Raw genomic sequence first — 6,939 nt, forward strand, 5'->3', positions numbered from 1 at the left:
TGTGCTGTGCTGTGCTGTGCTGTGCTGTGCTGTGCTGTGCTGTGCTGTGCTGTGAAATGATGTGATGTGATGTGATGCAAGCTCAGCAAAGAGCCAGTGCCCCTGAGCCAATTGAGATGGCTTCAGACATCTGATCAGGATGCCTTCTGGGCGCCTGGGTATCTCTTAGGAGATGGTAAACATTGCTGGGGAGAGCCCTGCTTGTTCTGCTGCTACCACGACCCGGCCCTAGTTAAGGGTAAGAAAACTGATGTATTGATGGATGCTGTGCTGTGCTGTTATGCAATGTGTCTCCAATGTGTTTCTTTCAAGCTCCTCTCTGGCAGATGAGAAAAGAAATTTTGGACAACAGCCCAGTGAAAAAATAGTAATGGTAAAAAATAGTTACAGGCTACTGTAATTAGAGTCCTGTGTAATTATCCTCAATACCAGGGGGTAACAAAATAAAGGAGGTAAGTAAGATGAATCTTCCATGTAGCTCATCATAGTGGAATATGGGATGGGTTCATCCATTTGGTAAGAGCATCACCATGACATGATTGAGTCTCTTCGCAACATAATTGCCCTATGGTACAGCTGGAATATTAAAAGGTGAGTTTGATACAGAATTAATGCTTTTATATTGTTTATGCTCTTGGTCTAGTACACCATGAATGAAAATTTGATTTAATTATGTTTGATTGTTTTCTCTGAAGGACTTCAGAATCTAATACGAAAAGAAGACGCCTGAGGACCTCAATAGGACACACAAGATGCTGCACAGTCCCAGGATAACAACACAGATGAGTCAAACGAAGATGAGGGAACAGTTCCAAGACGAGTGGCAGGAGTCCAGCCACGCAGACATGCCTGTCACATTATGCTTTTAAACAAGTAGGTGGAGGGGGTTAGTTGTTTAAAAATACTACTAATATATGATGTCATGTTGTAACACATGTAATAGTAATTGTGGTTTGAGTTCAGGCAAATTGTATAATATCTTGATACACACATAAATGCACATCTCTATGTGTATTTGTCCAGTTAACCTTAGTGATGTTTGTTTGTTTCAGTGTGAGCATAAAGCTGCCAGAGGACCTGACTAAACACTCCATTCAAAGAGGCTGGGGATGGGCAACACTCGGGGCAGTGCCACTGACGCAGAAGAACATGTCTACAATATTTAGCACGATCAAAAAGAGTGCCTCAAATAAAAAGTCAAAATACGAAAAATATGTCTCTGTTTACGAAGTCTTTTTGTTTAACTTTGGGTTTGAGAATATGATATAACCCTAACAAATTAAGACCCTTTGCTCAAAAATGTGCAACATTGTGCCATCTGTACTCAGTGTTGTTATTCAGAATATGTATGACTTCTCAAAACGTTTACTGCTGTCATCACATTCTACTAATTTCAGATAATCAGAAAATCAGTCTTGTGTCTCAAAGTGATGAGTTGACTAAATGATCTGTATCAAAACAAAGCAGATGATGATAAAGATAGGTAACTGCTCACTGAATTTGTTCTCTACAGTCATAAGCCGTCGTTGTGGTGGTTTGAAATTAGTTCTGATGGTAATTGCATGGATAACTTCACAAGACATCAGACTTGACATTGATTTGCTGGAGACATAATAAACATCGACATTTATTTGTTATATTTATACACCTTTTTATATGTTGAAACTTTATGTTAGTACTGCACAAAACATGATTCCACACATAATGAACAAGCACTCCACTTCCTTTACTAGGGTTTTACTCCATTCAGTTTTTATATAATAACTAGCTTAGATTCCTGGGGCTTAGATTCCTCTACAACAGTGTTTCTCAAACTTTTTCACAGCACACATTCAAATGAAGTCAAATCAAATTTTTTATTTATGTAGCCCAGGATCACAAATCGCAAATCTGCCTTAGGGGGCTTTACAATCTGTATAGCACACGAAACCCTCTAGAAGAAATCTCAAGAAGAACAACAGAGGAGTGATCCCTCTTTCGGGATGGACAGACATGCAATAGATGAAGTTTTTATAAAAATTGAAAGGCAAGACTCAAGCATGCCATTCACACAGGTAGGAGAAAGAAACAGACAGCGGGGGGGGGAATTTCCTGGAGTGCAAAGATCCAGCTCCAAAACATCTGGAGAGAGGAAGCGAGAGACAGGGCAGAGAGACCTCTCGATAGGCACACAGCTGCTTGTGGGACACAAACAAACAGAGGGTTAAAGAGATCCAGTGGTTTACAGATGGTTTACAATATTCTTGTCGGCAGGGCAACTTGGGCTTAATAAATTCACTGAGACTGAAACCGACCTGTTGTAACAGTGACTGACTCAGGCTGGGAGCAGGGAAAAAAATCGAAAACACGTATTCATGCCTTTTGATTATCGACAAAAGCTAGCATAGACGACCGGTATTCTTGACTGCCCCAGGAAACTAAATTTCCGTGTAGAGTAACTTCGGCAATAGTTAATCACAAAGTTCTGTGTGCCCCTTTGGGTGCCCTGTAGGCCCTTGCGGTGATCCGTCCCTTCATCATGTTTTTTGTACACAGGGGTAACTTGGAGGGCACCTTACCACATTCCCTCACACAAAGGGGCATCCAAATATCAACATGGAGGTTATTGCAGTGGAAGGGGGGCCTGCAGCTATAGCAGATTTGTTTTAACTCTGGGGACAGACAGGAGCCCTGTATTCTGTTTCTGACTTGTCATAGCAGAAAAAAGCACTAATGGCTCCCTGTCTTGATTATGGCCCCATTCCAGCAATCAATTCAATGCAATGCTGCAATTAATGTTATTAGTTAACACCTGATTTTGACTGATCAAAATGTATATTTACTCCATATTTTGTCTGCTGGTAAAGCAACTGCTGCTGCTTAGATGAGCACAGAAAGAACTGGTTTGACGAGTTTGTGAAGGAAAAGTGAAGAAAAGTTTAATCTTGTACTCACCTGTCTCATACCTAAATTACTGTGACATAATTGTCCTTGATTGACCTAAACAACTTAACAAGCTATCACTTGCTTCTGTGCAAATGAATGACTTAAAAACATTTGGGCATCATCATCATGAACTGAAAGATCGTCATGCACACCACACTACAAAACAAAACACAAACTGGTGGTCTTGGTTCCTAACGATATCATGTAATGTTATAATTTATAATAGTTTTGTATCAACAAATAATCCCTAAACTCAGTTTAATTGAAGCCACTGTTAAGAAGATTTGCAGGGTGTCTCCCCTCTAGGCCGGCCTCCAACTTTCAGTGGAAGATCAAGTCACAGAAATAGCCCCCAGAAGTAAAAAGGAGAAAACAGATGAGGCTTCACTCCAGCTGAGACATCCATGAGTCACAACTCCACTGAGCTATTTATCTGTGTCTCCTTGAGCTGGGATTTGTTCATCGAACAGATATTTTATACTTGCTTTCTTTTTTGTGGTCAAAAAGAGATGTTTTTATTTCACTCACTCTTGGGTCATTGTATAGTTTATATTGTTTTGTGATATGTGTTGTTTGTGTTTATGTTCACACCTAAGTTTGGGGAATTAATTGTGACACTTTTCATGTGTTACATCAGCATTCTGTGTGAATGTTGTACAGCGCTTAACTTAGAATACTACAGTTACAAAACTCAGCTTTAATTCAGTGGAAGATAGTAAATGTAACTGTAACTCCTATATTTGCTTCTTTTGTCAAGATTAGAAAAAAACTGAAGCAGAATATTCACTATTACAAAGTACTGACTTTTAGACACCAGTGTACTTGCACAATTCATAAAACAACAAAGCATAAAAGCGATAAATTGCCTGTATTCGCAGCATGTTAGTGCATGACTGACATTAGAGGGATTTTGTCAACGAGGAGGGTGCAAGCCTGCCAAACAGCAAGCGTGAGATGTGAGAGACCATTTATCAACTATACACAAAAATGCTGCACTCTATTACATTGTCTTCTACAAAATACTAGCTGTTATCTGTTACACAATCTGTCCCCCAGGGACACTTAATATTTGTAAATCAAACAAGTCCTCAAGTCTTCAAAGTGCATCATTGCATTTATGAATTAAGAGGTTTTATTGCTTTAAATTGGCGTTTTCTAACAATCAGACATCTAACCAAACAGTTATCTGTTATGTAGTGTTATGTAGTGTGATATATTTAATTTATTCTGTCCTGCACTCACAAAAACAGATCTTCCCCTTTCTTTTAAATGGGACAGAAACAATCCACAAGATCTTCCATTAGAGGGAGCCAATGGTACATATATATAGTATAACTAGGTATCCACTATCTTCGTGTCTGCATAATGGTGTAGTCGGCTGTGGTGGAGAAATGGTAAGGCTTAAAACTTCTGATGTGTGTGGTCAAGGAAATTCTATGTCAATATACATAATCCCACTTCTCCTGCAATTCAGTAAATGCATATTTTGTGTTCATTTTATTTTATTTCGAAGATGTAGATGTTTTATTCATAAATGAAAAACAAATGCCTTTTACAATAAATTTGCCACACACACTTACAGATTGAGGATGTACACAGCTTAGGTTTCTTTATAACTAACAAGAGCCGTGATCTATCAATTCTTGTACAACAACTTTCACGACATGTCTCTGTCTTTTTAATTATTTAGGTACAGACATATCTATGTGCTCATACAGTTCTCATGAAGTCATAAAGCATTATCACTACACTGTGTTGTATATGTATTTTAGGATCACTCCCTGCACTGTAAATGTTCAAAAAAACAAAGTAGCCTCAATTCATTAATCTGAGTAAGATATTACAATTAAAATAATTTAAATACCCCCCCATGCATTATCATTAAAACAGGCCTGGACGCTCCCACAACAATGTTTCTGGCTTCTGCCTAATTAATTTATTGCTTTTTTGCATATTCACTTGTTAATTTTTTATATATTGATCATAAAGCACTGTGTGAGGCCTATTCTTAACTCTTATTTTATGTTGACTTGTCTGTGTTTTACATTGACTGTAAACACTTTGTTACCGTTATTGAAAAGTGCTAAACAAATAAAGTTATATTATTATTATTATTATTATTATTATTATTATTATGAACATAACAGTTCTGTAAAAGCAAAATGTTTGAATCCCACAGTATGAGGTGTAAATAATGTGCAATACTGTCTTTTATTCCCTTGTGCTGTAGAGATTCTGTAGATGTGCTTTGGATTGTCTGCTACACCTGTTGTGTTTTCTTTAAAACAAATTTTCCACCTGGAAGTGCTCTCAAGGAACATGTGAATGAAATCACAATGTTATCATGTGATGCAGAAATGTTAAGTGCATGTGAGACAGATTGTCTGCTGATTTGCACACCAAGCAATGGGTGTAATATAACTCACAAAGCTGTATGTCTCCCTCTATAGATGGTCCTCATCCGGTGAGCGCAGTGAGTCACGTTGCACCATAGTGGCACCAAACTCCTCACTGTCCTGGTTTCATTCTGTCGAATAATTATATAATTTTAAACTGGAACATCAGGGTGACCTCCAGCAACTAGTTTAGGGAGAAAGAGAGATAAGAAAAGAGATGGGAGAGAGAGAAAGAGAAAGAACCAAAACAGAAATAGCACAGTTGTCCTTGGGAGATGACTCAAAAAAGTGGTAGGGGGATATAAATATCTTTTAGTAGGTCGCATTGACCGGACTATAACCCACTACTACTGGTGACTGTGGACTGCAAACTTTCTTCTTTGTTTGTCAAATGCAGCTTCAGTTGGCTGGGGAAGTTTGGGGACAAACATGACCATACCATAGCAAGACTTGGATGATGTTGTGTAGTGACACATTTCACATCTGTCACTTGGTAAACACAGTCCCTGATAAGCAGCTGACATTTACAGAGCAGTCTCATGAAGACTGAGTTGAATGTATAGTTAGAACAGTCAGCGCATCTTTAAGTCAGCCATCTTGTCACTTCAGATCAATTCAGCCATCGACATCTCTGTGATTAGAATTGTTAATTGATTTAAGCCAATGCTGAACAAAAATGCAGCTATAAATAAAGTGTCACAAACAATTTAAACTATAGCTTCTCTTTGAGACAAATGAGAAGTGATGCTAATCTGCATTAGCAAAGAAAGATTTCCAGATTTGGAAGAAGAACTGCTATCAGGGCATCAGAGGTGTTGCTAATAAGGAAACAAACTCAGCAGGGAAGCCTTATAGGGAGGAAGTACATCTACTAAAATAAAGTAGCATGAAAAATGAATAATATCCTTTGAAACAGGGCTTAGATCCAAAGTACTAATAATAAATAAATCTCTGAAGTACAGTACACTTATTGGTGGTGCAACTGTAAAAGCTAGAGGAGGAACTGCAGGACTACTCCATGTTAGTGATTGTGATGCACCAGGTTATGTGTTTACTCTGCTGCTCCGGTTCACAGAGACCTGTTCTGATAGATCTGTAGCAGACTCCATTGTGCTTGTTTCAGCCTGTGTCTCTCCCTGCCTCAGACACATTATTTAAGGTCACCACAGAGACTCCCTCCATTACCCATGATTGGGCTCATGTGATCGAGCTTTAAAGTTGGGAATATCACACACACACATTCTGCTAAGGGGGGAAAATAGAACAGAGATCATGTCCACCCGGCTTTAAAGCTATACAGTCACACCAACTTTACCAAGCACAAGCTTCAAACTCCCTGGTCACTCCCTGGTCACTGCGCGCACTAATGATGACCCCACCCACCCAGGTCTCGTCTATAGTGAGCAGACAGAGGGGGGTTTTAGCTCAAACTGCTGCAATCTGCAGAAAGCACTGTGCTGGACACACTCTGGCAGCCAGTTGCAGCCTTATATCCTGCACTCAGCTCTTTCCCTTTGTCACGGTGGATTGTGGATGAGCTCTCTGCTGGGGTGTGGGTCTGTGAGCAAGGGTGGGGTCTGGAGCCGGGGGTGTAAACAGGTTGTGTGTGTGCCTGTCT

General features: G+C 39.3%; 1 long non-coding RNA gene across 1 annotated transcript; it reads left to right on the plus strand.

Moving 5' to 3' along the window:
- Positions 1–1,747, plus strand: LOC119895056. The gene is made up of 3 exons (XR_005443022.1): positions 1–591; positions 696–873; positions 1,053–1,747. It is a non-coding gene; the product is annotated as an uncharacterized LOC119895056 (long non-coding RNA).
- Positions 1,748–6,939: the final 5,192 nt, after the last annotated feature.

Source organism: Micropterus salmoides, unplaced genomic scaffold, assembly GCF_014851395.1.
Source record: "Micropterus salmoides isolate LMB-PRFRI ecotype aquatic unplaced genomic scaffold, ASM1485139v1 Ms_hic_scaffold_9, whole genome shotgun sequence".
Taxonomy (NCBI): Eukaryota; Metazoa; Chordata; class Actinopteri; order Centrarchiformes; family Centrarchidae; genus Micropterus; species Micropterus salmoides.